We start from the raw sequence: 12,754 nt of genomic DNA, 5'->3' as shown, positions 1-12,754 counted from the left end.
CAGGACTGTTTTCCCAATGCCAGCCACTCCCTTTGTCAGCACTGCTCTGATTGGTTGAGATCTTCCAGGTGAGGCTTTAAAGATGTCTCCTGGTCTGATGCTTGTTCCTGCTCTGTCTGCTGTCCTGGATGCTGCTTCAATCTGTCTGACCTCATGTTCCTCATTGACCTCTGCAGCCCCTCCCTCTGTGATGTGGAGCTCTGTGTAGATCTGGTTCAGGAAGGTGGACTCTCCTGCTTTAGAGACTCCTTCAAACACACGCTGGAACCTCTTCTTCAGGCCACACTTCAGCTTCTGTTGGCAGATTGGAGCAGAAGTTCCTGGAAATAAAAAGAAATAAAGGGTTGAGTGTATTAGACACTGAATGTGAAGATGAAAGTGTGTTGTTGATGTTTCTCCTCCATCAGATCATCCAGCTCTTCAGTAGAGACCAAACAGCCTCTGATCTGATGGAGATGTTTGCATGATATGAACAGCAGAGCTCAGGAAGAGACATGAGACCATTGTTGTCTCCATGTTTGATGATTGGAGATGTGGACTTGTGGGAGCTGGCCTCCCTTCCTGTTTCCTGTGCTCCCTGTACTGGTCGGTATCAGCTGCTCTGAGTGAGCTCTTCAGCTCTCAGCTTCTCCTTTTCCACTGAGCTGCTTTCAGGACTCATTCAGAGTCAGAGACTGACTTAGCACCAGTTCTTTGTTTCCATCAGCACCAAGTCCAGACCCTCAAAACTGGTGTTCAACAAGCACCAGCTCCTTGGTGGGCCAGAGCCAAGCACAGAGTACGTCAGAGAGAGCAATTATTGTGACCAACCAGACTGGTGGAAACACAGAACCTCCAGTTTTATAACAGCCAAGAGTGAAGATACAGTTAAAACTATCTCAGCATGGATGCTAAAATAAAACAGCAGTGGACTGAGGATGAGACCCAGAGCTTCCTGGCACTGTGGTGCTTGTCCAATTCACAGTTCTAGCACTACTCCACTCGCCTGGATTCAGTCTTGGTGGTTTTCACTCCACTAGAGTACCGGGTCGGCGTAGGTCCAGTTATCTTTAGAACTCGATCCAAACCTCCAGAGACGTTATTTGTTCTGTGGCACATTGTGGGTCGCTCCGTCTGCCTCCCGATGAATTGGGGAAGTGTTTGACAGAATAAATTACCTCAAGAAGAATTGACAGCTGCAGCCCACAACCAGTTCTCAGGAGGGGCCAGGTTACAACCGTCACTGGCTTTAGCACCAACACCAAACTGACATCTGGTTCTTCTGGATGGAAAATGAAAATGTGTGGATTCTTTCATTTCTCAAATATTTTTCATTTTGTTCACTCCTCCTGGTTTCAGACTCAGAGTCTTGTGTCGGTTCCTTTTCTGCTTCTGTCTGTTTCACAGTTTCTGTGTCTGACCTGGAAATGACCTCTGACCACTGGTTTGGACTCTGTTCCTGCTCTCTGCTCTCCAGTCACTGTTGGACCTGAAAACATTTCTCTGTTTCATCTCCATCCTGTGAAATGAGATCAAATCCTCTTACTGCTCCACAGACGCTCAGCCAGCTCCTCCTGCTTCATCCTCCTCAGGAAGTCCAGAGTCATCCTCACTAATGACTCTCTGCTGCTCCTCTGCTCTTCATCCTCATCCTCTCTCTCACTCTCTGAGCATGCTGGGTAATCTGGACTCAGGAGCTTCTTCATCTTCTTCAGCTCCTCCTTCATGAAAGCCACCATGTTGTCCTCCAGCAGCTGGAACAGAGAAACATCTGGAGTTAGACAGATGGAGATGTGAGTGTAAATCCAGGATGACAACATGTGAAGCCGAGTCACTCTTCATGTGGATCTCCAGCAGAAACAGCTTCAGCATCAGTGAAGGCTGGAAGCTGGATGAAGGTTGGACTGTTTCACTCTGGACCTGAATGGATCTAAGAAGCTGAGAGTCTGCTTCATGTTTCAGCTGGAAGTCTCCACAACTTCTTCTGTCTCACTGATGTGACAGTAAAGTGTTGAATGGAGACTTGTTCTCACCATAAAGATGGAGTCCAGATGTGTTTGATGCTGAGGGGCGGAGCCTCCACGGAGAGCCTGGGAGCTCTGCTGGCTGACGCTGCAGAAACATGTTGACTTTGTTCAAGCTGCTGTTATGATGATGAATCCTGACACAAACACTGATTCTCACCCCTCATCAGCTCCTCCTGCTCCACATTTAAATAAAATGGGTTCCCTCCTGGACCCGTCACTCTTCAGGGACACACAGCTGGATGGAAACTCAGAGTCAGAGCTGAAAACAAACAACATCAGGAACAGACTGAGTGGAAAAATGGAGGAAGACTGGAGGATAAAGGGAAGAGTGAGAGTTTCAGACTCTGATGATTCTCTGACTGAGAACTATTGAAAAGATAGAAACTTAAGCAGGATCTTCGCTACAATCACATTTGTCTCAATCATTTTATGAATAAAGACATGAAATGCAGAAGACAACAGGAAATGAAACTCACTGTGTTCTGAATTGTATCAAGAAGTCCTTGGACCGGTCACTCTTCAGGGACACACAGCTGGGTTCAACTTCAGGCTCTGACCTGATACAAAGACACAGAGGTATTAGACACACACACTCACACTCACACACACACACACACACACACACACACACACACACACACACACAGTAAGGTGATGTGAAGAAGACTGGTGGACAGTTAAAGATGGAGTCTCACCTCTGAGCTGTGGTCTGGTTCTCATGTTCTCCACACAGAGTCCTTTTAGAGGGAGGGACTCCCTCCTCTCTGTCCTCACACTGATCCATGGCAGAACACACACCTACACACACATGCATGCACACACAGTTGAATATGACCATTTTGACGACCTGTCTGATCTTCAAACTGCTGCTGAATCATGTTTCTGAAGGAGACCTGATTTCTGTCCCCAAAAGAAAGAGTCCCAACTATGTGATGAAAACACATTTGGGTGTGTGTGTGTTGGGGCATTAACAGAAACGCAGTGATGGGCAAGCTACTTGGAAAATGTAGCAAGTTAAGCTACAAGTTAATCTTGATAAAATATAGCTTCACTACAGCAAAAGCTAACCCAGAGAAATGTAGCAAGTTAAGCTACAAGCTGCAGTGCAGAAGTAGCTAGCTACTGTCCCACTACTTTTTTTTTCTTTACAACCGTTAATTAACCTTATAAAGTACAGGCAATTTCCGCCCGAAATTTCTACTGAAGATGTACAGAAAGTAAACTGAATGCTGTTCTTGAACTGTTTGGAGTACATGCATGGTTGGGGTCTCATTTTAAAGCTGACAACCTGTATTTTCACCCAGTGCAGTCAGAATTACTCTAGGTGCTACTGGCACAGAGTTACTTATGTTGCAACACACTGAATTAGGATGAATTTCATTCTCGCCTGAATTTTTTCCCTCATAAAACACCTGGAAATAAGTGTGGAAGCACTGTGAGAGCTTGAAAACACAATTTTGCTAACGCCTGGGGTCTTACATAGTTCAGGTCAAAATGTCAGAGCAGTAATACAAGAAATGAGTGTTTCACACATGTATTTGTACTGCTATGCCCCGGCGGGGTCAATTTTGGACATCCTCTGTGCACCCCCTGGATGCCCTCTGTACAATTATATATGTTGGTGTTGGAGCCAGGACTTCTGTCAGGCCGACTCCACCCGGTTCTATTATTCTATGCTTGGTATAAAGAATGCCAAAATGACTGGCTTCAGATTATTACCATTTATTTAAGTATAGCCAGATGTAATGCTCAGCGCTGGACCTTACAGGGAAAGGTACAAAGTATTTCACCTCGAAAGGATCCTGATTGTTGATGAAACAGAGTTTTTATTCCATGTTCTTCTGGGCTGGGCCCCGACAGATAGGTTGGACTTTGTTCGCAATTGGACAATTTGATATTGATGTCAGCTGCCAACCAAGAGCTGACATCCTTATCCGGTATGTTTTGGAACACTAGTGAGTGTGTGTTGGTTTCTCCGGAACGTGTGGGTATGTTTACACTTTAGCAGAACATCTTATAACCTTGGTGTACTTCTCTCAGGAAAGGCCTAATGTGCAGTTAATACAGTTATTCCATAGTAGTAGTGTTAAATAAAGTATATCCCTAACATTGGTTTTTAGCCCGTTTTTACATTATTTTCATTCCAAAATCTCATAAAGTACTCAAAAAAAATCACTTCAGATCGGCTTCAGTGTGGGATAAGGCACTCAGACTGAGAGGAACACAGACAGGCCCCAGTTTTCAGCCCTCAGCAGACCCAAAACAGCGCTGTTGGTCCATCCAGCAATCCAGCAAGCTCATTGGCTACCAGCCCTGTCAGTCATGTTTCCTCCGACGTGATTGGCTCAGAATTCATCGACGAAGAGCGATGACGAGAGATGACGAGGGTCCATCAATCTCGGCAACGATTGACTCGTTAGTCCTCGAAGGCAGCGATGAGTCACTTGATTGGTTGAAATGTGACGAATAAGCAAGGGAAAGCATTCAGTCACCATATTGGATAGGTCAGCGCGACTTTCTGATAAAAGTATGGATTATTATCGGACGCGCACGCGGAGAGACGCGCTGCGTGCGCGCGTGGTGGCGCGTCTAATTCTGGATTATTATTATTTCAAGACATGTTTTGGACAAAATGCTATACTTTCTAGCTTTGTCTGGATGCATACGTTTGTACTGTGGCAGTTTTGCTGGATTATTTTCATCTGTGATCAGTTATGAGCTTTCAAAGGTGAGTTGCGCTGTTTACTTTATTTGCTGTTTGTTGGACAAATGTGTTTATATTACCCGCTGTGGTAATCACATCTGAAAGTGGTTTATGCGATGGATTCATGAGAATTTAAGCTTTCTAACGGTACATAGTGTGTCCGTGGAATCTGAGAACTGTGTCTCCACATTAGGCAAATGCATCTGGAGATGTTTCGGGCCGGCGTACTTTTTAAAAAACAAACTGCAAACAATTCAACAAGCCTCCTGTCAGCAGAGGGACAAGTGCTTTCTGCTTCTGCCATTATTCGGTTGTTCTTCCGTCCCTTTTGCTTGTTTTGTCTGCACTCGTCATTTCACATGTGCGTTTGGTAATATGGGTGCAGGACTCTGCTTCCTGGTTGGAGTGGCATGACCCGCCTTATCTTGCCTCTGATTGGGGAACCTTACCCAACTGTGAGTCGTCATATGCACACCAACCAATCACCGTTGATTTTTTTTTTTTCCCCCACACACAAAACAGCCGACTTCTTCTGGACACTCGAGACAGTAACGTGTAGCTTCCGTCGCTACTGGCTCTAAAAATAGCTTTGTTACAGAAAGAGCTACTTGACTCAAATGGAGCGGCGCTACCGCCTCGCTACTGAAAAATGTAACTAAAGCTACTTGCTCCGCTACTTGTAGCTCGCTACTGCCCATCACTGCAGAAACGTTGACTCCCGTCGCACAAGTCGACATACATTTAGAGAAGTCAACAAGTCGTAGGTTGTTGTTTCTCTCACCCGATCACCCGACAGCGCGCAAGCCTTCTTCCAGTCGATGTGCTCATCTTCCTCCATGAAAACATGGAGCCGAAGCACAAGAATGTGAGGGAAGATGACCCAGAGTCAGGGCCGTGCGGCCGACTAGGCAGGACGGTAAAATGCTCGGGGCGCCAGGGAGGCGGTACTGCAGGTGTTCTTTTTTTTTTCCTTCTCGTCTTGACAGTGACGCATACAGCGAACTTCCAGAATGAAGAGACAAAAGCCCTCTGGAGCTCATTTCAGGAAAAAGCGTAAAGAAGTTGGAGAAGCAAGAAAGAAGTCGAGGTATGGTGTCATTAAATATTTTGCTGGATCCTGCATGAACAGAACTGAACGTATGTTCTGGCGTGTAGGCTAGCTCGTTATGCTAAATGGCTAACGTTAGCCCTCATAGTGACAGTACTGTTCGTGCTGCTTCGTTAGCTCACTTTTAATATGATAAAGTTACTTCTGTGTTGAAGAAAGTAGCAAAGACAATGATTTAAGAAATGCACGTAGTGATGACACTTTTGATGGAAATGGTTTCTTCTTTTAAAGTTTGTGCTCCGACGCTCTGACAGACTCGTACAGTTGCCTCAGTGTAGGAGATGCTACCGTCACTGAACCTCACGAACTGGCTTCAATTTATTTTAAGCCATTAAAATAAATGATCAACTTAAACACAAGTTTCAGAATATTTACATATTTATATGAATGGAAACATGACTCCATGCATCCCAGACGCAGCCATACAACTGGAGGGGATGACATCGTCTTTATCAGACAAGTCATTACCAGAATATCACATTTAATTGGAACAGGTGTCCTGAAGTAGTTGTTCCACAAACAGTAATTAGGATGACCTCGGTCAGAGATGTTAATATGTCAGGTGTTACCATGCACTTCGCTTCCCATGTAAACACCAGTTAATCAATTACCTGCTATCTCTATAGATTTACTTCTGAAATATTTGTCTTCTACTCCTGCAATACCAGATCAACAGCAGCCGCTACATCCACCGTGGTACCCAGTGATTCAGGGCTCTCTGACACCCAGCCTGGAAGCAGTGAAAGTCGACCCACAGTCCCCTCTACATCAGATGAGCCTGTTAGTGAAATAGGTACACCTTTCTCTATCCCCACCCCAGTGCTGCCTCTTCAGAGAGGTAATGTTGTGTGTGGTTTTTTTTTTTGGAGTGTGTAATTTATTTACAGCCTTCACTGTAAACCCGAATATTCAAAATAATTAAATAGATTAAGTAGAGTATACTCAAAGTTTTAGAAAAAGTTGTTCTGACTTAATTATATTAAGTTGGTATAACATGTTCTTGCTTTTGAGTGTCTCTAACTGATAACCTTAGAGTTAATTGAACTATACTTATATATAAGCACGCATAACTCAAAAACATCGCTTAAGGTCAACTTAAAAAAAGTAATTTAATTACATGCTATAAAATCCTGTTATTTATATTGTTTCAAATACGGATAATTAAAGAAAAAACTTTGTCTTTGTCATATAAGTAATTTAACATTCCAAATCAATTACGAAAAAGTCTCATATGCATAGATGATAGTGAAAGAGAAAGAGCATTAATTTTATTTTTTTTTTTATTTTCATTATCCAATCAGTTACTGTTTTATAGGCTGTGATTACAACTGATTTCTATGATCAATTACTTATGTGTTGAAGGCAATCCAGAATTTTTTATTCCGTGCACTGACTACCACGACAGAGGGTAAAAAAAACAAACCAAAACAAAAAAAACTGCTGCTGAACTGAACTGCTGCTCTGCTGCCTTACTCAGGAATAGATGCTAAAAGCACACACCTTTTCTTTAACTGTAATGAAAGATTCTAATTTTGTCATTATTTAATCTTTATTATTGTTTCTGATAATTGAAGTGGCCAGACACATTTAGAAGGCTGAACAAGGAATTTGGAATGTGAAGTTAGTTAAAGTTGTTACTTACCTTTCTGTGGGCCTTTCTGTGTGGAGTTCGCATGTTCTCCCTGTGTGTGTGTGTGTATGTGTGTGTGTGTGTGTGTGTGTGTGTGTGTGTTTGTGTGTGGGGGGGGGGGGGGGGGGGGGGGGTTCTGTCTGGGTACTCCGACTTCCTCCTCACAATCCAAAAACAGGCATGTCAGGTTAACTGGTCACCCTAAATTGCTCCAAGGTGTGAGTGAATGGTTGTCTGTCTGTAAATGACCCTGCCTTCTCCCACAGCATCTGGGATCGGCTCCAGTATGGAGATAATTTTGTGTCTTTATTATTCAATCAATCAAAAAAGGTTTTGCAAACAAAAAAGAGAGTTGAGACCAAAAAACATAAAGTTGCAATAAAGTTGCAATCACCTCTGCAAAAACCTCTCGGAACACACCGCACACTACAGGAAGATCGGACCCGAACTTATTTACATACTCCTGACAATCAGACCTTTGGCATCATTCGGGAGGAGAAAACCGGGACAAAATTCGGCCCATGGTTCGGGCATGGATAACTGCCAATAATCCTGCAATATCTACTGGCCTTTACCGAATGCGGAAGCAGCAGCAACAGCGCGAGACAGGCGGTGGAGGAGCGAGGTCAAAGCGACCAATAGGAGCTCTTCTCTCTTCCACTAGTGTTGGCCCCGCCCATTGGGTTCAGTCAGATTCGCAAGCAAAACTTTTGGATTCGCAACCAAAACTTTTGGATTCGTAACCAAAACTTTTGAATTTGCAACCAAAACTTTTGAGCTTGCAAGCAAAACTTCACAATTCAAAACCAAAGCTTTTTTCTGTTTTGATGTCAAAAAAAATTTGGTGGGGTTGCCACTTAAATAATTTTGTTCTCAGATTTATTCTATTTGATTGAACTTTTATTTTTTGATTGCAACTTTATGTTTTTTGGTCTCAACTCTCTTTTTTGTTTGCAAAACCTTTTTTGATTGATTGAATAATAAAGACACAAAATTATCTCCATACTCCAGCCGCCTGCAACCCCAAAAGGGAAGAAGTGGCAGAAATGACTGAAGTTAGTTAAACTCCATTTTTGGAGAGGCATGTTTTTTAGGAAACAAACGCAGTGTGATCGTGATCTGTGTACTTAAAACATTGATAACACAAACAAATAAATTTTGAGTTAAAGGAACATGTAATGATTTGGTTTTGTACTTATTTTTCTGAGTTCCGTGAATTTTTGGAGAACTTAAAACTTGAAGTCAAAATAACTGACAGGAATTGAGTTACCTTAACGCAAAAAATGTAAGTCCTACTAACTGCAAGTCTTTGAGTTGAGCTGAATGTTTTGTTTGAGTTAGCTGTTATCAAACAGTACAAGTACAAGTCAATAACCCTTTTAAGTTAAGAGAAATTTTGACTTTTAAGTAAATGCAACTCAAAAAAATTGAGGGAATCATTTGCCTCAATTTTTTTGAGTTCTGGAAACTGATTCGGGTTTACAGTGTTGTGTTCAACTTTTTTATTTGTATGCACTTTTAAAATGTATTTCAATATTTATTTAAGCTATTCAAAGTGTGTGTGTTTTTTTTAAGTGTTTAATTTATGTTCAATAAAGTGAAAAATGCTTAAAGTTAGTTTCTATGTTTTTTTCCATATCTTTTTTTGGGCAGGGGGCGTTGGGGGGGGGGGTCTCCTGTCTCCCCCAGGGTGCCAAATGAGTCAGGAACGGCCCTGGACTCTGTTTAAATGAGCTCAGGACATTTTCTTCCTCCAGGATCTGGAGACGTTCACCTCAGCAGGACTTGGCTCCATGAAACACTGAGTTCACTCCGTCACAGTGGACAGGTCACCAGTTGATGAAGGACTCCATCACCTCCACCCTGTGGAGCAGAGAGGGAGCTCCACCAGGCTGCTGCTTCAACACCATCACTGTGAGCAGACTGAGCAGTCAGAGGGACCTGGGTCTCTCTCACACCTGGAAATGGATTCAGGGTTTTTGACCGGCCGCTCCCAGAGGGTGAGAGTAGGACCCCAGCTGTCCTCAGCATGGAGGACCACCGGCTCTCCACAGGGCTGTGCTGAGTCCCCTCCTCTACACCCACGACTGCACCCCCACCCACCCAAGAAACTCCATCTTCTCCTCTGTGGTGGGGCTCATCTCAGGAGGTGAGGCTGCTTCCAGGGTGGAGGTGGAGCGACTGTGGGTCTGGTGCTCCATCAACAACCTCATCCTGAACATCTCCAAGCTGAAGGAACTGATCATCAGGAGCAAACCGGACCTTCAGCTCAGAACAATCAATGGGGACAGGGTGGAGATGGAGCCAGACTTCAGCTTCCTGGTCTCCTCCATCAGTAAAGACCTGACCTGGACTGCTGGCTCCACCCTGATCCTGAAGAAGGCCCAGCAGAGACTTGACTTCCTGAGGATTCTCAGGAAGAAGAATGTAAAAGCTCAGCTCTTGGTGTCCTGCTGCTGCTGCTGGGTGGAGTCCGTGCTGACTCCAGCATTGAGCTGTGGTTTTCCAGCTGCAGCAGAGAGGAAGCAGCTCCAGAGGCTCAGAAACACTGCCAGACCCTGAGCAGCTGCCTCTCCCTTCTCTGGAGGAGATCTACCACACCTGCTGCCTCAGCAGGGACTCCTCACAACCCGGTCTCCACCTTTTGAACTCTGACCTTCAGGGAGAAGTTTCAGGGCCATGAAGGAGAAAAAACTGACTATAAACAGCTTTTACTCTGGAGCTGTCGTTGCCCTGAATGCTGCTAACAAAACCAAACCAAACAGCTGACGATCCTCACTCTTCACTTTGCAGGAACGCTGTCAAAACACAAAGCACAAAAACTCAAGTGCAACATTGTAGCAACATTTGTTGCATTTCTCATCCTGTTTTCATCTTTACCTTGTAAATACCAGGATGTCCCTCCTTCCGCTGTTGTTTTGGCCTTTGTACAATCTCTAAATCTTTATGTCGACACTGTTTCCTCTTTTTTCATGTTGCTCTGTTTCCAAGAGCTGCTTCTATTTCAGATTCCATTGAGCTTTGTTCACAGTGACAATCAGTCAATTCTGACTCTGATGTCAAACTTCACTCCAGCACAAACTCTGAACGTCCACAAGCCTCCAACTCCTGATTCCAGCAGGAAATCACCAGGAAGATTAATATCTAGTCAATTTCTACACAAAGTGTGTGAACAAAGGTCTCAGTACAGAGAGGAGTGTGACCTTCTCACACCTGTGTGTGTGCGTGAGTGTGGGCATGTTGTTTCTTGTTCTGTGTAATGAAGACTGACATCATCGTGAGCTAATCAGAGTGAAGGACTGAAGCCCCGCCCACTGTAGAAACCGAAAGTATGAACACTTTATTTGTTTAAAAACAGAATTCAGCCAAAGCAAAAGAGCAAAGAAAGAGTTAAATGTTGGTTTAAATGTTTTTCCAGCAGGTGAATGAGAAGAAAGCAGCTGTCAGGTTTGTGACGGTGAGAATGAAAGAGAAAAAGAGAAGTTAAAAAGTCTCCTGCTCCGTTGTGGAAGCTTCTAAAGAGCTGACAGATTCTCACCTGAACTCTCTTCACATCTTCTTCAGACTCTTTTCCATGTGAGGAAACTGGAGGAGAGAAGAAGCTGCTCTGTGTCCCTCTCAGTCCTCCTCTCTGATCTGCAGTGTTTTCAGCTCTGACTCCCAGAGGAGGAAACAGGAGGGGAGGAGGCCATTTCCTGGAATCACGTGTTGCAGTTGTTTACTCAACATGAGAAGAGGAAGAGCCAGAAACATTTCGGTGTAAAATAAGAAGCATTTCAGTATAAAAGCTGAAGTTTTTCAGTATAAACTGTGTTTTTATTGTGTTAATATTGTTTAAATAAAGAAAAGATTTTAGGAAATGTCAATATTCCGTGGGGAAAAATGAGCCGTTCTGCATTTGTGAGAAAATCCTCTGAGCTTCTGGATTAAAATGATATTAATGAGTTGCAGACTTTTTAGTAAACTATACAGATTTGCTTCACTTCTATTGTGAATTAAACCAATAGGCTAAGGATAGTATTTATAATCATAATTCGCCTAACCATTTTTTTTTCTTAAGCCATTAACAACATATTTTAAGAGATATCAGCATGAAATTGTTCTCCTTTTCACAAAACTGACTCTTCTTCTTAAATGTAGCTTTCTTTTCTCAGTGCTACAAATTATAAAGGTGAAAGACCAGCTTAAACAACAGGAAAATAATGAAACGAAAATGCGTTTTAGCTCTTTTTACTGTAGTAAAACAAAATAAAAGCAGCCTGAGCAGCTCAAAAGCACAATACATTTCAAATTTGAACAATAATGAACACATGTACAAAAAACAATGGACAATGGACAATTTGTTTGCCTTTTACAGTCTTCTTTGTAAAGAAAATATCTGGCGTTTTTGAGGCAAAATATGATTATGGTTATGATTATGATTTGGAATGCCTATAAGATAAAAAACTGAAGTGCTAATACCTTAAATTTGCCTCATTTGATAAAGAATAAACACCTTTTTAACTCGGGCTGTTGTGGAAATTCTATTAATAAATGCACCAACGATGAGTTCCTTATTGGTTCCTTTATTTCCAGTTGCAACAGGAGAGAAGTCACAGCTGCTCAGTCAGTGTGAGTTCTGAAGTTCTGAGACACAGACTGATATTTATACCCCGCCCTGAACCCCTGTGGCCAGGGGCAGACATGTTAATGTCATTAACATGTCTTAGAGGCTGCCCTGAGATAGGAAGGGACACATATTTAACATATGAAGTGACAAAGGAACAAACTCCAACCACCCAACCTACTTCAACCCCCTGTGGCTGCCGATGCATCAGAGAAGAACAGCATACAGACCACAGATACCATTTGGAGATTACACCCGGTCAGGGGGAGACACATCTGCTTAAAATGCAACAGGGCAAACAGGAAAGAACCCCCATTTGGGTTTCTTGGTGTCAGGAGTCCAGGGGGCCGTCTGCTAAGGAGTCTACTTAAAGTTGATAACCATCACTTGCATCAAATACATAAAATTTCCATTACAGTTTCCCCCTTTTGATTAAATCAAATACATTTCAATCATCATTATTGAATGGAAAATTTTACTCAAACATATGCAACTTTAAATCTTCAGCAGCAGCATGGTCAGGGTTCTAGCACAGTTCCTAAATAAGAGCGCAAAACCCCTCCTTTCTTGACAAGAAGGAAATTCAAGGCTGCTCTGTTCCGCAGGCTCATGACACGCATGGTTTTCTGTTCGTCTGTGAGAGTCAAAACGATACAGCTGGAATTACGAAGTCCTCGTGCTCCTGTGTGGACTGTTTTCC

At 43.1% G+C, this 12,754-nt stretch overlaps 1 long non-coding RNA gene across 1 annotated transcript; it reads right to left on the bottom strand.

Annotated features, from left to right (window-relative positions):
- Positions 1-2,212: 2,212 nt before the first annotated feature.
- On the bottom strand, positions 2,213-11,030 carry LOC115401702 (uncharacterized). Its single transcript, XR_003932989.1, has 4 exons — positions 10,987-11,030; positions 2,702-2,804; positions 2,483-2,563; positions 2,213-2,265 (listed from the first exon to the last, which is right to left on the bottom strand). It is a non-coding gene; the product is annotated as an uncharacterized LOC115401702 (long non-coding RNA).
- Positions 11,031-12,754: the final 1,724 nt, after the last annotated feature.

The sequence above is a fragment of the Salarias fasciatus genome, chromosome 15 (genome assembly GCF_902148845.1).
Source record: "Salarias fasciatus chromosome 15, fSalaFa1.1, whole genome shotgun sequence".
Classification (NCBI taxonomy): domain Eukaryota; kingdom Metazoa; phylum Chordata; class Actinopteri; order Blenniiformes; family Blenniidae; genus Salarias; species Salarias fasciatus.
The sequence above is the reverse complement of the archived record's forward strand: the minus strand, read 5'-3'. Positions and strand labels throughout refer to the sequence as shown.